The sequence below is a fragment of the Astyanax mexicanus genome, chromosome 6 (assembly GCF_023375975.1).
Source record: "Astyanax mexicanus isolate ESR-SI-001 chromosome 6, AstMex3_surface, whole genome shotgun sequence".
NCBI classification, from domain to species: domain Eukaryota; kingdom Metazoa; phylum Chordata; class Actinopteri; order Characiformes; family Acestrorhamphidae; genus Astyanax; species Astyanax mexicanus.
Genome location: NC_064413.1, coordinates 13,540,174 through 13,561,682, shown reverse-complemented (window position 1 = coordinate 13,561,682; position 21,509 = coordinate 13,540,174). Strand labels below are relative to the sequence as shown.

Genomic DNA, 21,509 nt, shown 5'->3' with positions numbered 1-21,509 from the left:
AAGAAAGGTAACGGAGCTAACCATGTAAACTGTGATTACATTGTTTCCCATAGCTGGTCGTCTCCGAATCAAAACACACAGATTAAATGACTGTGTGAAAAAATACAGCTTGTGACTTGTGAACTTTAGAATTAGCTACATAGATGGTCAAGGTGTGTTTATTAATTTAGGATTGCAGGCCTACTGTAAGTTATAATAGACGAAAATTCATTTAGCTAACTAGTCATCTAGAAGATGTAGTGGATAGCCAGAATTTAGTACACCACTTTGTTTGTAGTTTAAAGCAGTCTCTTAACCCTGATCCCTGTCATAAAATTGTGCAGATCAGACTGACCAGCTAATAAACAATCATTTATTGAGTTTACCTGTTAAACTCCCTTAGCTCCCTGTGGATTATAAAACCAATCATTATGTAAATCCAGCAGTGTGTTAGACACATCATACCACCCCTTACTTTATTAAGTGCCTTTAAAGCAGAGAAAGCTCTAGAATATGCAGAAACAAGGTTAAGAAACACTGATCTAATGCGACTTCTGTTAATTTGTAGTTAAGTATTTGTAGTTAAGTGCATTTTGTGTTAGTTCTTTTTTAGAAGTTAGTTCTTAATTGGAAGGTTATTGTTTGTTCTAAATGGGAAGATTATTGGAAGTATTAAAATAAAACTATGGAGAAACGTAAGAAACTAAAAATTTCTGAAGAAAATAGAACATTTAATGATGCCTGGGCAGATTCATTTGCATTTTCATCTGACGAGAGTGGCCTACCAGTATGCCTAATCTGTGGAAAAAGACTGGCTAACAATAAAAGGTCAAATGTGGCAAGACATTTCCAAAATAAACACAGAGCCTTTCCTGAAAAATATCCGGAGGGAGAAGAGAGAAAAAAAGCTGTTTCGGAAATGATGCGGAAGGCTGATCTGACAAAATCAATTCAAGAAGTGGGTGAAGTCTGCAAATTCAACTACAATATGCAAGTTTTGTTGCCTCTCAAGAAATAGTCAGGCGTAGGAAACCGTTCACAGATGAAGAATATATGAAAGAGTTATTCATTAAGATTTCAGAGTGAAACAAGAGTGAAATTGTGCAGAAAATCAGAGAGATGCCTCTCTCTGCGAAGACAGTTAAAGACAGAACCATAGAAATAGCAGAAAATATCACAAAACAGCAAATTAAAGACATATATTCAGCTGCAGCCTACTCTATCGCTACTCTACTCTAACTAATATATTTATAGTTATATAATTTAAGTAAAATGGTCATTGACAAGATAAATAATTAAACTAACTAAATAATTCATTCATATATTTGGGAAAGAAATCAGGATTAAAACATATTAATTTTAAATAACGACAGAAAAGCATTTATTTTATTTTTTTCAATTAAAACAATGTTATCTTTATTCTTTGTTTCTGATTGGCTCATAAGTTTCTACAAAGTTAGCTAGCCAATGAAAATGCACAATGCAGGTATGTGCAGTGAGTCATGAAGCTCTTCGCGGTATTTTTCACCACAGTCGGCGGCAGTAGTGTTAGAGGGAGCACACAGCTCAGATCTCTCCAGCTTGGTCTGAAATAAAACCGAGTAAAAGTTACTGTAAAGTTGTAAAATTGCTAGAAAAACTTAATAACTAGAAATACTTACTGTGAGCTGAAATTGGAGTCTCTGCGCCATTTACACCGTGAAAACGAGCTGTAATATCCCCGAATTGGTAAGCATTGTATATAATCATTGCTAAGCTAACTAGCTAAAATGCTAATCGCTATGGGAAAGCCCAGGTGTGACGTCATCAGGACTCGTGCGTGTTAACTGGAGGAGAGGACAAAAAAGTTGAAGGTAGTCTTCCCTCTCAATCTGCCCTTGCTCCCTGCCTTCCTCCAGCTGCCTCGGCCCTTTCTGGACCTCGGTGGGGTCTGTTGGGTTACGGGTATAGCTCAGGTTTCTCTTCATTTACGTATAAATCTTTCGCCTTTAGTAAAAGATTTCCGTGCAGGGGAACGTTGAGTATTGCTCATTTTTTGAAAGCTTTGCTTTTAGCGAAGCTGCTCATTTCAGTGAAAAAAAAGAGAGAGAGAGAATGAATCAATCAATCAATCAATAAATAAGAAAAAAAATAAGAGTAGGAAGGAACGATGACAAAAGAAAACAGTAAAAGAAAAAAGTTTAAAAGGAATAACGTAAAAGAGTAAAAGACAGACCTTTTTGAACAGTGGCTAGAGTAGGGTGACGTTAAATGGGTGGGACATCTGTTGGCTTCGCTGCTTAGTAGCTACATAGTAAAAAGAAGGGTTATCGCTTTTCTGCCTTTTGGCTAAGATCAGGCGAGATGTCCTCTTTTGGGGACGACAGATACTGCTGCTTTTGCGGCTAATCCCCAGTGGGGAGCTGTTTTTGGGCAGCACACTTGATTAACGCCATGGCTGGGAAGGCGACTAGCACTGGCTTAATCAAAAAAAATAAAAAATCTGTTCTCATCAGTTTGATCGGATCCAAGAGGACGTCGGCTGTGCTTGGGCTTAGTTTTAGAAGGAGTTTAAGGGTGAACATATGTGCAGCAGTAGGTGGCTTGACCGCCGCTGCCGCAGGGGATCCCTTGAGCTCCTTTTTATTTTCTTTTATTTCTTTTAAAGTTTTTTAGTTTAGCTCTCAACCCCTTTGGGATGACGAAGAAAAGGACCTCACTGCCAAAGAAGACACCATCGGCGGTGGCGGTGACGACGACGATCCTTCCCCGGCTGGACGACCCTCTACGGCAGACGGACCAGCTGGTGGACCGGCAGGCTTCAGGACCAGCCGGAGGAAGTTCCATCACTGACAGCGTCGTGGAGTCGGGACCTCGGGGCTCTGCGGGGCAGGATGGGGCCCCGGCGCCGGCTTCGGCGCCAGGGATATCCCCTCTGCTGGGACCCGGTGGTGGTGGAATGGGGGTCCCGTGTGAGGGCGCCCTCTTTACCGAGCCGGAGGTGAGGGAAGTTCCATCTGCGGGGGCCGTGAAAATCTACAAGATTCAGGCCCCTATATTCTCCACCCCGGCTGAGGCCAGGTGCTCGGCCCAGGGCTCGCCCCCTCGGCCTAATAGAGCGGCACCCCCGGGTCCTGCTCCCTTGAAGACATCAACAGCAATCAAGAGGGGTAGGGAGCAGGACCCAATCAAGACTGAAAAAAAGGTGAGGAAGGCGGGCACCTCCCCTCCGGCGGCGTCCGAGGGAGCCCCTCCAGGACGACCAACTGCTCTCGATCCGGAGGGCCATAGGTGGATAATGGTCTCGTCAGGTTCGGAGGGGGAAGAGTCCTCCGGAGAGTACTCCGAAGAGTAGAGGGGCTCCCTCCGTATCCTTTTAAAAGTTTTTTAACCTTTTTAATTACAGGCCCAGGCACAGCCAAAAAAGAGAAGCGTTTTTTAGATTTGTTTTTTAACCTTTTTTTCATATTGATTAAATGGTTTGTTTTGTTTTGTTTTAAGTGTTTTTAGCGGGGATGATGAGAGAGTAACCGAGTGTACAAACTTTGACGGTGAAATATTTCTGACCCGTAAAAATAAATAAATAAATAAATAAATCTGTTCTTATCAGTTTAATATCTGATACGCTCTCTATATGAGGGCTACATATTAAATGGATTTTTAGAACAGGGAGCCAGAACAGGAGCTTGCTCCTTCTGCTCCACGCATCAACCTCGTATTGCAGTACCTCCAGGAGCGGTGCACCCTCCTTACAGCGGTGCAAAGAAAGAAGAAACGACTGGGTCGTTGGCTGAGTACTTGAAGAGTGCGTGACTTGTTAGGGGGGAGGGGTCGGTTCTTGTGATTTGTCTTGTTTTTTTTTTAAGTGAATGAATGCATGTTTGTGTTGTTGTTGTTCTTGTTCTATATATTTATTTATTTATTGAATTACGTTGTTTCCGACAGGGGGAGGGTCTTTTTCGAGTGTGTTCCGTTTTTGTTCTATTTTTTTTATACATTTTTTAATTTGTATTTGATATGTTGTTTAGCTGGTCTCTTTGTGTTGTTTTGTGTCCCTTTGTGCTCTTTAGGCAACCGAGACTGTACCCGCCCAGGCATGACATCAGGAATCGGGCGCGTTAACTGGAGGAAAAGACAAAAAAGTCGACCGTTGCCTTCCCTCTCGAGCTTCCTTCGCTCCCTGCCTTCCTCCAGCTGCCTCGGCCCTTTCTGGACCTCGGAGGGGTTTGTGGAGTTACAGGTATAGCTCGGGTTTCTCTTCATTCACGTATAAATCTTTCGCCTTTTACTAAAGATTTCCGTGGAGGAGAATGTTGACGAGTATTGTTTATTTTTTGAAGGCTTTGCTTTTAGCAAAGCTGCATATTTTGGTCAATAAAAGAAAGAAAAAAAAAAAAAGTCAGACCTCTTTGAACAACGGCTTGAGTAGGGAGACATTAAGTGGCTGAGAAATCTGTTGGCTTCGCCGCTCAGTAGCTACGTAGTGAAAAGAACGGCCCCGCAAGCAGGTGGCGGTGTCCGGGTTATCGCTTCTCTGCCTTTTGGCTAAGATCAAGTGTAGTATCTGTTCTTATCAGTTTAATATCGAAGCGTTGAAGGAACGACTTGGCTGTGCTTGGGCATTGTTTTAGAGGAGTTCAGGGGTGAACATATGTGCAGCAGCAGGTGGCCTGACCGCCGCTGCCGCAGGGGGATCCCTTGAACTCCTTCTTTGGTTTTATTTATTTGTTTTTCCTGGCAAAATTTGGGGAGGTCCAGCCGGGGGAGAGAATGGTCCGGGACGAGCTGGGGATCTGGAACGGGCACCGCCAATACATGATAACTTTCAAAGAGGAACAGGGAAGTTCGAGGTACCCCCCCGGCTAATTTTAATCTGGACGGCAGCAAGGGGTACCTCTTCTTCAGGGGGCAGCCCGCCTTCTGCCGGGGGTGCCTCAGGTATGGACACCAGGCCGAGGGGTGCAAGGAGATGGTCTGCAAGAACTGCTTGGGGAAGGGGCACCTGGCCAAGAATTGCCAGAACCCCTGCCGCTGCAGGAGCTGTGGCGGGGAGGGACATTTAACCCACTCCATGCGGTCAGGAGCTCTCTCCTTGTTATACAAGAAAGGAGATCCCAAGGATCTAGCTAATTGGAGACCCCTGACCATGCTGTGCGTTGATCTTAAGATCTTCGCCAAGGCCCTGACAGAGCGCCTGAAGAAATCCATGTCGTGCCTGATCCACAGCGACCAGACCTGTGGGGTCCCAGGGAGATCGGCAACCTGGAACCTCCACCTAATCAGGGATGCCATCTCCTGGGTCGGAGACAGAAATGTCCCGCTGGCGCTGGTGAGCATAGATCAGGAAAAGGCTTTCGATCGAGTGGACCACCGCTTCCTCGAGAGGGTGTTGACGACACTAGGGTTTGGGCCCAAGTTCCTCAGATGGCTCTTTACGTTATACGCTGAGGTCGGAAGCCGTGTTTTCATCAACGGCCACCTGAGCGACGTAGTACCGCAAGTGAGTGGAGTACGACAGGGGTGTCCTCTTTCCCCTTTACTCTACGCGCTCTATATAGAGCCACTTGCTGCAGCCATCAGAGCCCACCCAGAGATAGATGGTCTCCCCCTCCCGGGGGGCAGAGGAAAGGGGGTCAAACTGGCCCAGTATGCAGACGACACTACGTTGTTCGTATGCTCGGACCGGTCACTCAGGATTGCCTTAGACATGGTGCAGGCGTTCGGTAGAGCTTCCGGTGCGGCATTGAACCTTGGCAAGTCGGTAGTCAAGTACTTCGGCAGTTGGACAGATCGAAGGGACATTGTGGGGGGTTTGGCCCTCAGCGATGGTCCTTTGAAGATCTTGGGGGTCTCCTTCATGGCAGAAGGGGCTGCCCGAGCCAACTGGGAAGAGTGTTTAGCTCTGGCCAGGCGCAAGATGGGGCTGTGGAAAGCCAGGTCCCTGTCCTTTCTGGGTAAGGTATTGGCATTAAAAGTAGATGTCCTTCCCTCACTGCTGTATTTAGCTCATGTCTACCCCATGCCCCGCTGCATGCGGCGAGGGCTCACTAAAGACGTTTTTAGTCTCGTCTGGGGAGGTAGATATGAGTATGTTAAGAGGGAAGTGATGTACCTGGGAAAGGACAAAGGAGGGAGGGATGTACCTGACTTCCCTCTTAAGCTGGATTGTCTGTTTTCTGCACAGCTCTGTGCACGCCTGGCAGCTCCCCTAGAACACCCCCATCAACCTTTTGTACGGTTGTGGCTGTCCTGGCCAATGCGTACTCTAGTGAGTACGTGGTCCAACTCCTGCCCTAAGGCTGAGACCCTACCGGATCACTTTAAGCACCTGGTAAGATGGAACAGGTCGCTTCAGGTGCAGTCCTATACCGCGGCCCTGGCGAGGGCGGGAGGGAAGAAGAACCAGGCGGAGGTGAGGGAAGTTCCATCTGCGGGGGCCGTGAAGATCTACAGGATCCAGGCCCCTAGATTCTCCACCCCGGCTGAGGCCAGGCGATCGGCCCCGGGCTCGCCCCCTCGGCCTAGTAAGGAGGCACCCCCTGGTCCTGCTCCCTTGAAGACATCAGCGGCAACAAAGAGAGTAAGGGAGCAGGACCAAACAAAAGACAAACCTTCTGAAAGAAAGGTAAGGAAGGCGGGAACCCCCACTGGAGGCCCGTGGAGGCCCCTCTGGGAACACCGCGGTCCCCTGATCCAGAGGACTCCGTGATGTGGATTTCAGACAGCTCACCACCACCCCTCCGAATCCAGGAGGAATATACGTCCAGTTCGGAGGGGGAGGAGTCCTCTGGAGAGGAGTGAGGGGCAATAAGAGGGGCCTCTCATGTCATTTTTAACAATTTTAACTTTTTATCTGTTTTTACAGATGGGCCCAGGCACAGCGATTTTTAAAAGTTAAGTTTTTAAAAAAAAAATGTAGTAATTATTAATATTTCTTATTTTTGTTAGTTTGTTTGTTTTGTTGGTTTGTTTTGTTTTAGTTAATAAATTTGTCTTAATTGATTTTAGTGGGAATCATGAAAATAAGTAACCGCGAATATACATTATTTTGGTGAAAAATTTCTGACCCATGGAAAAAAAAATCTGTCCTTGTGAGGACGGGCTACACTCTGAAAGAGCAGAATGGCCCAATCGAGTGATCACCGGCCGGCCCGAGTGGTGCGGCTTCGGCACACGGTACGAGTTGAGCTGAAGGTGGATGCGGCGGCTGATGTAAAGCAGCGGTTCGGATGGGATTGGGTGGTGCTCCGGATCCTGCGGGACTTCTGTGGATTGGCACCAGCAAAGATTTTCTGCCTGCAGGACTTTGCAGGATCCGGGTTCCTCGACATCACTCTGGCGTCGTACTCCGACTGCACTTCGTTTTTCGATAAGTGCAGTCGGAGGATGGAGGAGGAAGAGGTGCTGCGGGGGCTGCGCCTGGTGCCCTTGTTCGCCATGGACGAGGTGCCAGTGACGGTGCACCTCTATAACCCGTTCGTGGCGGAAGAGGTCATCGGGGCTTTCCTGGGCCGTTACTGCACCTCCGTATTGGCGGCGGAGCGGCTGAAGGGGCGGTACGGAATCTGGACGGGGAAGCGACGGTTCCTGGTCAGGTTGCGGGTGGATCCGGCCGAGCCTGGGGGCCTGCTGCACCCCCCGGGCAGCTTCTCCATCGGGCCCCACCGCGGCTTCCTCCACTACCCGGGCCAGCCACTGTACTGCCGGAGGTGCTCTGTCAGAGCAGGCTCTTCCCCTCAGTAGTGAGGAGGAGTCAGAGGATGGAGATGTGGAGGACGATGGACAGAGGGAGGGGGGCTGGACGAGGGTAGTGGCACGAAAGATGAAGGCCGGGGGGAGGAGAAGGGATGAGGACAACGGGACTTGACCGTTTCCCCCACTTAGCCAGGAAGGGGTCAGGGTATAGTTTAGGTTGTGGGTGCAGGGCTGGTGGTTTGGGGGAGGGGGGCTGTGCTTGGGCGGGGGTCCTTTTTGTGGGATGTTTGACTCTGTGGGACTGTGTTGGGGGGTTGGGTCTAGCGGGTGGGGGGTTGTGGGACTGCTTTGTGGGGTTTGGGGGGGTGTGGGACTATGTTGGGCTTGGGGTAGGTTTGGCGGGTGGGGAGTTTGCGGGACTGCTTTGTGGGGTCTGTGGGGGTGTGGGACTCTGTTGGGCAGGGGGTGGGTTTTTGTGTGTGGGGGGTTTGTGGGACTGCTTTGCGGGGTTTGTGGGTGTGTGGGACTTTGTTGGGCTGGGGGTGTTTTTTGTGGGTGGGGGGTTTGTGGGACTGCTTTGTGGGGTTTGTGGGTGTGTGGGACTTTGTTGGGCTTGGGGTGGGTATGTGGGGGTTGGAGAGTGGGTGGGCAGGGGCCGGGGGAGGTGGGTCTGGGTGAGTTTAGGGATGGGTTCCGGTTTCTTTTGTGTATTGGGTGGGTGTGGAGGTTTTTCTTCTAGGTTTAATGTGTAATTTTACTGTGGCATCCCTCAATGTGAGGGGATTGAGGCAACGGAGCAGGCGGGCATCTGTGTTTCTCAGTTTGAAGTCCTTTCAGTTTAATGTTTTAATTTTGCAAGAATGCCATTTAAGCTCCTCCGAGGATGCCCGCCTGTTCCAGAGGGAGTGGAGGTGGGGGCCCTCGGTGTGGGGGGTGGAAGACGGGAGGGGGGATCGGGTGGGAATCCTCTTTAGGTCGTGGGACTTTACGGTTACTGCCACCTAGTCTCCGGTGCCGGGGAGGGTCCTTAGCATGGACGGGGAGTGGAGGGGGGAGAGGTTTAGGATTGTGGGGGTCTACGCTCCTTGCGCGGTGGGGGAGAGGCGGGGCTTTTTTAAACTGCTACAGCCTCTGCTTTACACCAACAGGGTGCTGGTCGACCCGGATAGGGGGAGGGGGGAGGAACTGGTCCGGGTGATGGCCGCAGCGGGGCTAGTGGATGCCTTTAGGGTGGTGGAGCCACGGGCGGAGGGTGCCACCTGGAGCAATTCCAGGGGGGACGCCTCTCGCCTGGACCTCTATGTGGCAGACGGGAGGCAGGTCTTGGGCTGCGGTCGGATCCCCTTCTGGGCCTCAGATCACTGTCTGGTGCGGGTGGAGCTCTTGGTGGAGGGGGTGCAGAGGGGCCGGGGGTTCTGGAGGCTTAACACCTCCGTCCTCCGAGACCCCGCATTCCTCGAGGTCTTCCGCCTTCTCTTCCCATCTTGGAAGAGGCTGAGGCCACTGTATGGGACCCAGGCGGAGCGGTGGGAAGACCTCAAAAAGAGGATCGCCGCTCTAGGCCGGTGGTGGGGTCAGGAGCAGGTAAGGAGGGCTAGGGAAGAGGTCAGGTGTTTGACGCTGGACCTCCATGCGGCCTGGCGCGTGGGGAACCGGGAGGGTCTTGTTCGGGTGAGCGAGGCTCTCAGGGGCCACTATGAGGCGCAAGCACGTAGTTTCTGCGTCCAGGCCCGCTGCCAGAGGCTGCGGCAGGACGAACGTCCGACGCGCTACTTTTTTAGTAGCGTGAGGCAGAAGCAGAAGCGAGACCACATTGGTGGTCTCAGGTGGGGGGATCAGGTCCACACGTCCGTGGACGGTATGCTGGATGCAGCTGCCGCCCACTTTGCGGACCTGTTCCAGGCCGGAGAGGCACTAGGAAGTGTGGCACAGCCCTTCCTGGATGCCGTAGAGGGGCGCTTGTGCGAGGAGGATAGGGCCCTTCTGGAGGCGGCAGTCACCCCCGCAGAGGTAGAGAGCGCTATGCTCTCTCTCAGGTGCGGTGTGGCCCCCGGGGGTTACGGGCTGCCTGTGGAGCTCTATCGTAGCCTCTGGCCCCTCTTGGGCCCTGAGTTGGTGGAGGTGTACCTAGAGGCCAGAGGGATGGGCACCTTGCCCCCCTCCGTTCGGACGGGGCACATCACCCTTCTGTACAAGAAGGGTGAAAGGACTGACCTGGCGAACTGGAGGCCGATTACGTTGCTGACAGCGGATTGTAAAATCTACGCCAAGGTCTTGGTCCGACGCCTCAAAGGAGTTGTGGCTTCTCTGGTCCGTCCAGACCAAACGTGTGGAGTACCCGGTCGTACAGGCAGCATGAACCTGGCCCTCATCAGAGATGCGATCGCCTGGGCACAACAGCGACGGGTACCTCTTGCGGTCTTGAGTCTGGACCAGGAGAAAGCGTTTGACCGGGTCAACCACAATTTCCTCTTTGCAGCTCTGCAGAGGATGGGGTGTGGCCCGGCCTTCCTAGCCTCAGTACGCCTCCTTTACACAGGAGTGGTAAGTAGGGTGCGGGTGAACGGCTACTTTTCGGCCGCGGTTGAGCAGAGGGGGGGTGTCAGACAGGGGTGCCCCTTGTCGCCTCTGCTCTACGTCCTGTACCTTGAGATGCTGGTGGAGAGGCTGCGGAGTGAGCCAACCTTCGGGGGGCTGCACATCCCGGGAGGAAGGGGGGTGTGCGCAAAAGTGTCGGTTTATGCCGACGACGCCACCCTCTTCCTGGGCTCGGACCAGGACTTCGAGGTGGCAGGACGGACACGGGAGCCCGCATCAACCAGGCCAAATCGGCCGCTCTGTACGTGGGGAGTTGGGCCAGACGAGTCGATGTCCCTTAGGGGTTCTCTCTCTGTGAGGGTGGCCTAAAAATCCTTGGGGTCACTTTCTGGAGGGAGGACGCCGCCCAGAAAAACTGGGATGCGGCCCTTGCCAGACTGCAGGCTAAGGCAGCACGCTGGAGCGTCAGAGATCTTTCGCTGACCGGCCGGGTCCTTGTGGCAAACACTGACCTGCTGCCGACCCTGCACCACCTGGCGTACGTCTTCCCTGTCCCATTTGTTACGGTAAGGAGGGTGGAGAGGTGTTTGTTTGCCTTCATCTGGGGCGGGAGGTGCGAGCAAGTCGCCAGAGCGACCATGTACCTCCCGATCGCCAGGGGAGGCAGGGGGGTGCTGTGTGTGCCAGCGAAGGCCACTGCTTTGTTCGTGTCCTTCGCGGCGAGGCTGGTGGAGGGCCAGGTCGGGCACCACGCCTCCTTGTTTGGCAAGTTTTGGCTAGGGTTCACCCTTAGGAGGGTGGTCCCCTGGGAGGGCACGGCGCCGTGGTCCTGCGACCGACCCTGGCACTACGCCAGGGCCGCCGACTTCGTGCGGGATAGCCCCTGGTGCACGCAAGACGGCGCGGTACTGGACCACAGGCGCCTCTACGCGAGGTGGAGGGACGGTAACGGTGAGGCGATCCGCCCGCTGCATGCTCCGGACGTCAGCTGGGCGGCCTTGCAGCCCGCCTGGATAGACGGGGCCAGCAAAGACTGGCTGGCCGCGCTGGACCGCCTCGCGGTTAGGGAGCGCCTACATAGGCAGGGTGTGAGCCACACCTCCGCTTGCCCCATGGCCTGCGGAGGGGAGGAGACCGTAGGGCACGCCATGTGGTCATGCCCCGTCGCGGCGCGCTTTTGGAGAGCAGTCGCTGAACGGTGGCTGGCCACGGGCTCGGACACCGCCCTCACCAGAGACCTGGTGTTGTACGGGCGGGGTCTCGCCAGTGTCGCACCGAGGGAGGCCAGGCCCCTGTGGACGATGGTCTCCGTAGCGAAGTGTGTGCTGTGGGGCACTCGGTGCGAGTGCCTCCGCATGGCCGATCCGCGACCCGACACGAGGCACCTCCTCCTGGCTTTCCGGGGCAGGCTCGCCACAGTCGAGCAGGCCGGGCGGGAGCCAGGAGAGGGCATAATCAGGGTCAGGGTCGGAGGCAGAGGGCAGGGGGGAGGTTTCGCCGGCATGACGGTGATGGGGAGGCCCTGGTGGCCGCGCAGGTAGTGGGGCAAAGAGGGACCTTGCGCTTTTCTGGCCTCTGTCCCCCTCTCGCTTCTGCGGACGCGCTGGGTGGCACTGTCGGGTGATCGGAGACTGGGGGGTGGTGGGTGGGTTTTCACGGGCGAAGGGGTACGGTGGGATTAGGGAAGGGATGTGGGGGGCGGTCCCGGCCTCCCTGTTTCCTCATTTTCATTTTGGGGTTTGGTTTTATGGTTTGGTTGGTTTTGTTTGCCGTTGGGAAAGGTGGGTTTTGTTTTTGTGATCTGTGTTTGGGGGGAGTGGGGTGTGGGAATGTGTTATGCGGGTGGGTGCTCTTGAGTGGGTAGTGGGAAGGTGTTGAGTGTGAGGGATTTGCGGGCGGGTTAGTGGGATTCTGTTTGGGGGGGGGAGTTATGTGGGGGTAGTTGGTGGTGGGAAGGCAAGGTTTTTGTCTGTGTGTTCTGCAAATATGTGGAAGTTTGAATAAAGCGCTGGCATTTCAAAAGAAAAAAAAAATCTGTTCTTATCAGTTTAATATCTGATACGCCCTCTATATGAGGGCTACATATTAAATGGATTTTTAGAACAGGGTGCCGTTTATGAAATCATACAGAGATTGGGAGCAGCGTTGGGCTGCGGGTCCCTCTCTCTGGAGCGGCTCACACTACAACAGAGCCGACGGTGTTGCCATTTTAATTAAAAAAACCCATATCTTGGTGAAGGGCAGCACAGTGGTGAGAGACGGACGGGCTCTTTTAGCAAATAGGACTTTTTTAGGGACAGACTTTAACATTTTAAATATTTATGGTTTTAATGATAAAAATGACAGGTACGACCTTTTAGAGGACCTGCAGCCCCACATGCTAGGGAGGGAACCTTTAGTAGTGGGAGGGGATTTTAACTGTGTTTTAACTAGGAATGATAGGAAAGGGAAGGGGGATGATTATAAATTAGATAAGACATCGTTTTTATTACAAGGGTTAGTTAAGGATTTTAAATTAGTCGACTGTTTTAAAAAAACGCATCCAGGGGAGGAGGGCTTCACCTGGTTTAGTGGACTACATTTTTACGAGAGACTGCCCGCCAAACGATGCTACATTATCCCCCATGTTCTTTTCTGACCATCTTATGCTCTCCTGCACCCTGTCTTTCCCCACCAGTGTGACTGTAGGGGGAGGGCTGTGGAGACTGAACTGCTCCCTGTTACAAGATAAAGAGATAGTTAGGAGTTACAGGGAGCAGTACAGTCTCTGGCAGACCCTCCAAGACTGTTACGATTCACGGGCACAGTGGTGGGAGATGGTGAAATTAAGGACAAAGACTTTTTTAAGAAAATTGGGAAAGAGAAAAAGAATAGGGAAAGACGGCGCATGATGGGGCTGCAAAAGAGACTACAGCGGTATTTTAACCTTTTAGCCAACGGCATTGATTTTAGTAAAGAAATAAAAGAAATAAAAGAGGAAATGTCAGTTTTAAACGCAATAAAAAGTAAAGCAACTATTTTAAGAAGCCGAGAACAGGAAGTCGAGGAAGGAGAAAAGTGTACACGTTATTTTTTTAAGAAGATTTTATCTAGGGGAGGGGAAATCGTAAAATTAACAAAAGAGGGGAGGGAGGAAAAAACAACAGGTGGGATTTTAAAAGTAACTGAGAACTTTTATGAAGAATTATATAATGTTAAGGAAGTGTTCCCCGGGACAATTATAGAGGTTTTAGATTTTTTAGACAAAACAATAAACAGTCAAGAGGTTTTAACAGGAGATTTTAATGGTACAGAAGCTTTTAAATGTCTTAAAGGTTTTAAAAAAGGAAAGTGCCCGGGAGAGGATGGACTCCCCGTGGAATTTTACTTGACCTTTTGGGACATTTTAGCAACGGACATTTTGACTGTTTTTAACGAATTTGAACATTTTGACCGACTTCCAGACAGTTTCAGAACAGGGATAGTTAGCTTACTGTATAAGAAGGGCGACAAGACAGACTTAAAAAACTGGCGACCGATTACACTTTTAAACGTTGATTGTAAGCTTTTTAGTAAGATTTTATCCAGACGTATGTCTTTGGTTTTAGAGGACGTGATCCACCCGGATCAAGCCTGCGCCGTGCCCGGAAGGAAGATCACAGACAGCCTAGTGTTGGTTAGAGATGCCATCTGTTTTGCGAGAGACAGAAACATTCGACTGATAGTTCTAAATTTAGATTTTGAGAAAGCTTTTGATCGGGTCTCGCACCAGTACCTGTTCCAGGTAGTGCTAAAAATGGGGTTCCCAGGGAGGTTCATTAAGTGGGTGGAGCTGCTTTATAAAGACATTAGCAGCAAAATTCGTGTAAATGGGCACCTCACAAAAGCGATCAGTGTACGCTCTGGCGTCCGCCAAGGGTGTTCGTTATCTCCGCTTCTGTACGTGGCATGTATAGAGCCGCTGGCGCAGATCTTGAGAAAGGACAAATGGATCAAAGGACTAGACTTGCCAGGTGGACTGACGGCGACCTGTACACTTTTTATGGACGACGTCACGCTTTTATGTTCTGACTTTTTATCGGTCCAAAGAGCATTGGACGTGACTGACTGGTTTGGGAGGGCATCGGGCGCTAAGCTCAATAGGAGCAAGTCCGAGGCCCAGCTCTTTGGGCCTAGAGGGAACATCGACGTGAACCTGGACGTAGATTTTAAAGTAACGGACATAAAAATTTTAGGTTTGAAATTCGACAAAGAGGGTGGTGGACGGGGCAACTGGACTGACGCTTTAGCTAGGGTCAGACAGCGTTTGGGATTTTGGGGACTAAGACAGTTGACGATGGAGGGCAAAATTTTAATTATCAAAGCTGTATTTTTTCCCTTGCTTTAATTATTGTGTTCTGTTTTTAGTCCCCCGAGACGTTTTTTTTTTTTAGGTTTGGACCGGGCGATCTTTTATTTCTTGTGGGGGTCCAAGTGGGAGCGGCTGAGGAGGACGGAGGTGAAGAAGAGAAAGGAGAATGGAGGGAAGGGGCTCCCAGACCCCCACCTGTTTTTAGGAAGCAAGTTCGCTGCTTTACACATAAAGTATGCAACAGACCCCTCCAGACAAAACAAGACGGCGGTGATGGCAAGGTTCTGGGTGGGGTCGTACTTGCAAAGTTTAAAGATTTTAAAGCCCGATCTTACAACCCCAGTCTCTTTTACCCTGCCCACTGAATATGGTTTTATTAGAAATTTTTTAAAGAAATATCTTTTAGAAAGTGAAGTTGTCACCATTTTAACTAATGCCAAGTGTCTTGTCTCTCTTGTGCAGGACCGGGAGGAGGTGAGCCCAGTTCCCGGCCTCACACTCGGTGAGGCCAAACAAGTTTGGAGGAACGCCGCCCACCCCGCTCTTCAGAACAAGCACAAAGACCTGTCGTGGATGGCTGCCCATGAGATCCTCCCGGTCAGGGCCGTGATGCACTCCCGGGGCATGGCGAGGAACCCCATCTGCCCGCGGCCAGGGTGTGGCGAGCCCGAGACCGTGCGGCATGTGCTCTGGGAGTGCAGCGTGGCGAGGGACCTGTGGGCCTTAACCGGCCCCCTGCAATGCCCGTGCCTGCCAGCAGGGGATGTCCTGCCAGCGTTTTACCGGCTAGCGGTAAACGGGGTGGGCCAGGGCCTCGACAAGATACCAGCAGCCGACTTCACAGCGCTCTGGTCCACCCTGAATCACGTGAAGGCCGCCATTTGGACCTCCCGCAACCTGCTGGTGGGGAAGCGCGTGACGGTGCCCCTGCACGCACTGTCGGCGCTGGTTACATCTTCGCTGCAGGGGACACCGCACGGCGACATTCGGAGGAGGGGGCAGGGGTCTCACGCAGGGGGGTCCAGACCACCACGGCGCCTGGCTCCCGTAGATGCATCCTGTTAACACGGACACAGTAAAAGGAGCAGCGGGCACAGGGGAGGATCTCCGCTGAGCCCAGAAACGACAGAGGCGTCTCTTCTGAGGAGCGGGGTGGAGCCCGCTTGATAGGGGCTCACTCCGGTTCTGTACAAAGGACAATTTTAACCGATTTTATGGACTATCACGATTCCGTTTTTTAACAGTTTTTTTCATGAACTTTTAAAACACGAACTTGCAAAACAATAGACCTATTTCCCAAAACACACACAAACGCACACAAAGAAAATGACAGCAATGTGGAAAAAAATAAATAAATAAATAAAATAAAATAAAATATAACAAAATGAAGTTGTCAATGGTGTAAAGAAGGTGTTTTTTATCATGTTTTATTGTACTCTATTTTATTTATATATTTATTGCAACAACGCCTTTAAATGGAGTTTAATAAAGACATGGGGAAGGGAAAACAATGGTTTTGAAGCAAAATGAAAACATGATTTTAAGGGAATGTGATGTCTATTTGGTTTGATTGATGATGTGTTTTAAAATGTATGTTTTATGTAAATCTCGTGCACTTTGCTTTTATGTAAAAATGTCTCACTTGGATTTTAAAATGTATGGTGACAATAAAAACTTTTTCAAAAGAAAAAATCTGTTCTTATCAGTTTCTTGAAGAGGACGTCGGCTGTGCTTGGGCTTAGTTTTAGAAGGAGTTCAGGGGTGAACATATGTGCAGCAGTAGGTGGCTTGACCGCCGCTGCCGCAGGGGATCCCTTGAACTCCTGTTATTTTTTATTTATTTGTTTTCATCCTTTTTAGTTTAGTCCTCAGCCCACCCGGACAACGACGGCAGAGCAGCCCGGCTGGACAATCCTGGCGAGCGGACGGACTGGCCCACGGACCTGCCTGCTTTGGGACTTGCCTGGAGGAGCGGACGACGCCATGGACTAGGGACCTCGGGGTTCTGCGGGGCAGGACGAGCCTCGGGCGGCAGCTCCAGCGGCTGGGATATCCCCTTCATTGGAGCCCGGTGTTGGGGTAGACGGAGGTGTGCCCCACACCATACGGTTCCAGTGGAGGGACCCGGATGGCGGGGCCCTCTTTACTGAGCGGGTCCCGTACATCCGGGAGGTCCTTTTTACCGCGCTGGGGCTAAAACCTGACGATCTCGTCTGCGCCCAGCGTAACAATGCGCTGAGGTTCTTTGATGTCACATTGGCGTCTGAGGCAAATTACGGGCGGGTCCTGGGGCTTGGGCGGGTCCTGGGTGACCATCCGCTGGGGAGACATTACACTATGGTCTCCATGTGGGTGTTGAACCGGCGGATGGTCACGGTACATGTTTTTAATCCTTTTGTATCGGCTGAGTCTGTCCGCTGCTTTTTAGCGCAATTCGGAGAGGTCCAGCCGGGGGAAAGAATGGTCTGGGATGAGCTGGGGATTTGGAACGGGCGCCGTCAATTTATGGTAACCTTCAAAGAAGATCAAGGAAGTTTGAGGTACCCCCCGGCTAATTTTACACTGGATGGAAGCAAGGGGTACCTCTTCTTCAGGGGACAGCCCACCTTCTGTCGGGGGTGCCTCAAGTACGGACACCAGGCCGAGGGGTGCAAAGACTTGGAGTGCAAGAACTGCTTGGGGAAGGGGCACCTGGCCAGGAACTGCCAGAACCCCGCCGCTGCAGGAGCTGTGGCGTGGAGGGACATTTGGCCCACTCCTGTCCTAGTCGGGCACCATCCTACGCCACCGTGCTGGCTGGGGCAGGGGTGGGCAGAAGAAGGGAGGTGGCTACTGGGAATGGAGAAGAAGAGCCCAGTTTACCTGTGGAGGCCGTGGCCACCTCCTCTCCCATCGTGGCCAGGCGCCCCACCCTGAGCTCGACCCCTCGGCCCAACTTGCAGGCGCCCCCCACCATCCCCTCTGGAAAGCGGCCGAGGGAGCGAGAGGAGAGGTCGAAGAAGAGGAAGAAGGCGGGCTCCCCTGTGGCGGCGCCCGTGGGAGCTCCTCCTCGTTCAGCCCTGCCCCCCAAACCAGAAGAAGCCAGCCTGCCCTTGTCCGAGGATATCCCACCACAACCATCTGGGTCCGAGGACACCCTGCCACCACCGCAGGAGTACGGGGGCAGGGAGGCCCCCCAACGAGTCGGCATACTTGGAGGGGGTGGCTCCTCTCCCCGTTGACAAGAGGAGAGGTTCAGAGAGGGGCTCCCCTGTTTTAGAAGAGTTTTAATTGTCTTTTACTTGGTTTTAATCCCCTTTTTATCTTTTTATGGCAGATTTTACTGTTTTAACCATCAACGTCAGAGGGCTTCGAAACGCGGTTAAGAGGGCAGCAGTGTTCCAGGATCTGGCATCTATCTCCCCGACCATCTGCTGTTTGCAGGAGGTTCACCTGCGGGACCAGAGGGACGAGGCTCTTTTCTCACAACAGTGGGCAAGAGGTAGGGCCTACTGGAGCGTGGGTGGCGTCCATTCCTCGGGTGTGGGAATCCTTCTTGGAGACCGCACTTTTGAGAAGGTAAGCCCGTTTACCATCCATCAAGGCAGAGCGTTGGGCTTAGACGCCACTTGGAGAGGCCAGAACATTAGAGTTTTGTGCATCTACGCTCCAGTAGATGCCTCGTCCCGTATTAACTTTTTAGAAGTTCTGGCCCCCTTTTGTGTGTCAAATAGGCACTTAATAGTGGCAGGTGATTTTAATATAAATTTAGAGGGGGGTGATGATGTCAGCCGGAAACACTTCCAGAAGTTGTCCAGCGACTTCAGTCTTACTGACGGTTTTAAAATTTGCAACCCCGGAAATCCGGGCCGTACCTGGCATAACACTAGAGGGGCACAAAGCCGCCTAGATTATATATTAGTGTCCCCCACTATAGTTGTTAAAAAGGCCTCCTTGACCCCACGGTGGTTCTCAGATCACATGATGGTAGAGGCCACAGTCTCCATTAACGCCCCCTCCATTTGTAGAGGGTATTGGAAACTGAACGTGGAGGTCCTGGAGGAAAGAGAGTATCAGACTCTCTTTAGGGATCACTTCGCAGTCTGGTCAGACTGCAAGGGTGACTTTGCTTCTCCAGCTGCATGGTGGGAGCACATCAAAGAGAGAATTCGTGCTCTTACAAACCACTATTGCAGACGCCGCAAAGCCGAAAAGCTGAAGCGGGTAAGGGATTTGGAGAAGCAATTGAAGGAACAATACATTAACTTTAACAACGGAGGGACGCTGGACCTAGATAAAGTGCAGGCCCTTAGAGCCGGGCTCAGGGTACTGCACGAAAGGTCGGCAGCTGATAGCCTGTTTAATGCTAGGGTTCAGATGGCAGAGGAGAACGAAACATGTTCTGCCTCCTTTTTTCAAAGGGTTCGGCAGGCCCGAGAGGAGAGATGTTTTACATCTCTCATAGACTCGGAAGGTAGGACCTGTTCGGACCCGGCCCGGATGATGGAGGTTGCACATAGTTTTTATTCTAATCTCTTTAATAAACGTAGCACAGATCATGAAATAGGGGAGCAATTTTTGTCGCACCTAGAGACACGCCTTCCGAGCACGGCTCGGGACAGCCTAGAGACCCCCTTTAGTCTGACAGAACTGACCGGTGTACTTGGCAAAATGAACCGGCAAAAGGTCCCGGGCTTAGATGGGCTCCCAGTAGAATTTTATTCTACGTTTTGGGATGTCCTCGGCCCGGTGATGGTGGAGGTAGCCGAGGACGTGCACCGACAGGGCAGGCTCACAGAGAGCATGCGGTCAGGAGCTCTCTCCTTGTTATACAAGAAAGGAGATCCCAAGGATCTAGCTAATTGGAAACCCCCGACCATGCTGTGCGTTGATCTTAAGATCTTTGCAAAGGCCCTGACAGAGCGCCTGAAGAAATCCATGTCGTGCCTGATCCACAGCGACCAGACCTGTGGGGTCCCAGGGAGATCGGCAACCTGGAACTTCCACCTACTCAGGGATGCCATCTCCTGGGTCGAAGACAGAAATGTCCCGCTGGCGCTGGTGAGCCTAGATCAGGGAAAGGCTTTCGACCGAGTAGACCACCGCTTCCTCGAGAGGGTGTTGACAACACTAGGGTTTTGGCCCAAGTTCCTCAGATGGCTCTTTACGTTATACGCTGAGGTTGGAAGCCGTGTTTCCATCAACGGCCACCTGAGCGACTTAGTACCGCAAGTGAGTGGAGTACGACAGGGGTGTCCTCTTTCCCCTTTACTCTACGCGCTCTATATAGAGCCACTTGCTGCAGCCATCAGATCCCACCCAGAGATAGATGGTCTCCCCCTCCCGGGGGGCGGAGGAAAAGTGGTCAAACTGGCCCAGTATGCAGACGACACTACGTTGTTCGTATGCTCGGACCGGTCACTCAGGATTGCCTTAGACATGGTGCAGGCGTTCGGTAGAGCTTCCGGTGCGGCATTGAACCTTGGCAAGTCGGTAGTCAAGTACTTCGCCAGTTGGACAGATCGAAGGGACATTGTAGGGGGTTTGGCCCTCAGCGATGGTCCTCTGAAGATCTTGGGGGTCTCCTTCATGGCAGAAGGGGCTGCCCGAGCCAACTGGGAAGAGCGTTTAGCTCTGGCCAGGCGCAAGATGGGGCTGTGGAAAGCCAGGTCCCTGTCCTTTCTGGGTAAGGTATTGGCATTAAAAGTAGATGTCCTTCTCTCACTGCTGTATTTAGCTCATGTCTACCCCATGCCCCGCTGCATGCGGCGAGGGCTCAATAAAGACGTTTTTAGTCTCGTCTGGGGTGGTAGATATGAGTATGTTAAGAGGGAAGTGATGTACCTGGGAAAGGACAAGGGAGGGAGGGATGTACCTGACTTCCCTCTTAAGCTGGATTGTCTGTTTTCTGCACAGCTCTGTGCACGCCTGGCAGCTCCCCTAGAACACTCCCATCAATATTTTGTACGGTTGTGGCTGTCCTGGCCAATGCGTACTCTAGTGAGTACGTGGTCCAACTCCTGCCCTAAGGCTGAGACCCTACCGGATCACTATAAGCACCTGGCAAAACGGAACAGGTCGCTTCCGGTGGGGTTGAAGCCCGAGACCTTTGTTAGGCACCGAGCTTTGTATAAAGCTGTTCTGGATGCCCGAGGTACTCGCTCTGTGGTGGGCTTGGAGAAGGACACTTGGTCTAGAGTTCAGCCAAAAGGGTTAGACAACCGGCTGCAGGACCTGAATTGGCAATGTGTTCATGGCAAGTTGCCAGTCAGGGATGTTTTGTATAGGCACGGGCTCACCAGACACCCGCGCTGCCCCAGAACCTCATGTGCCAATGAGGAAAGTCTTGGCCACGTGTTCTGGGACTGTGGGTATGCTCAGGTGATTTGGACAAGGATAGCCGACCTATGCAGAGCATTTGACCCGCAGTTCAATTTGACCAGAGAAAAGGTCATAAGAGGGTGGCCTCAGGATACCAGGTCTCCCTTCTTGTCCTGGATGTGGTTGGTGGTGAGCATTACCAAGCGGGAGCTTTGGAATGCTCGTACTGACCTCATCCGTAGAGGGACAAACCTGGAAACCGAGGGAATATACAGGAAAATCCGCGCTGATCTGGCTTTTCGGATGGAGTTAGATGTCATCCGGTGGGGGTATCACGTAGCGAAGGAGAGGGGGAAGGGCCTCGTCGAGCTGTAGTTCCCACCGTTGAAGAAACACGACTTCATCCTGTGATTCTATGAATCACTTTTGGTTTTATTGATTTTCTGCCTTTTAAATTAGAAGGGGTTTTAATTCTTTTTTTTGATTTGTTCGTTTGCCCAGGCACAGCCTACACTTGTATTAGAGGAGTGGATTTAAAAGGAAAAAATATTTTAATTTCATTTAGATAGTTTTACATATTTAGTATTAAGTTATGTTTTAGGGGTATTTTAGATAATAAATTTTGTTTTAATTTTTTATGGGAATGATGAAAGAAGAGTAACCTAGTGTTAAAATACATACTGGTGAA

The 21,509-nt window shown here is 51.5% G+C and overlaps 3 non-coding genes and 2 pseudogenes across 3 annotated transcripts; all 5 read left to right on the top strand.

Moving 5' to 3' along the window:
- The first annotated feature begins 1,927 nt into the window (after positions 1–1,927).
- Positions 1,928–2,040, top strand: LOC125802840 (U5 spliceosomal RNA). Its single transcript, XR_007439892.1, has one exon. It is a non-coding gene; the product is annotated as a U5 spliceosomal RNA (small nuclear RNA).
- Positions 2,041–3,514: 1,474 nt separating this feature from the next.
- LOC125802638 (U2 spliceosomal RNA) lies at positions 3,515–3,707 on the top strand. Its single transcript, XR_007439723.1, has one exon. It is a non-coding gene; the product is annotated as a U2 spliceosomal RNA (small nuclear RNA).
- Positions 3,708–4,202: 495 nt separating this feature from the next.
- Positions 4,203–4,318, top strand: LOC125802832 (U5 spliceosomal RNA). Its single transcript, XR_007439884.1, has one exon. It is a non-coding gene; the product is annotated as a U5 spliceosomal RNA (small nuclear RNA).
- Positions 4,319–4,483: 165 nt separating this feature from the next.
- Positions 4,484–4,654, top strand: LOC125802651 (U2 spliceosomal RNA; annotated as a pseudogene).
- A 7,545-nt stretch (positions 4,655–12,199) lies between these two features.
- Positions 12,200–12,368, top strand: LOC125802672 (U2 spliceosomal RNA; annotated as a pseudogene).
- Positions 12,369–21,509: the final 9,141 nt, after the last annotated feature.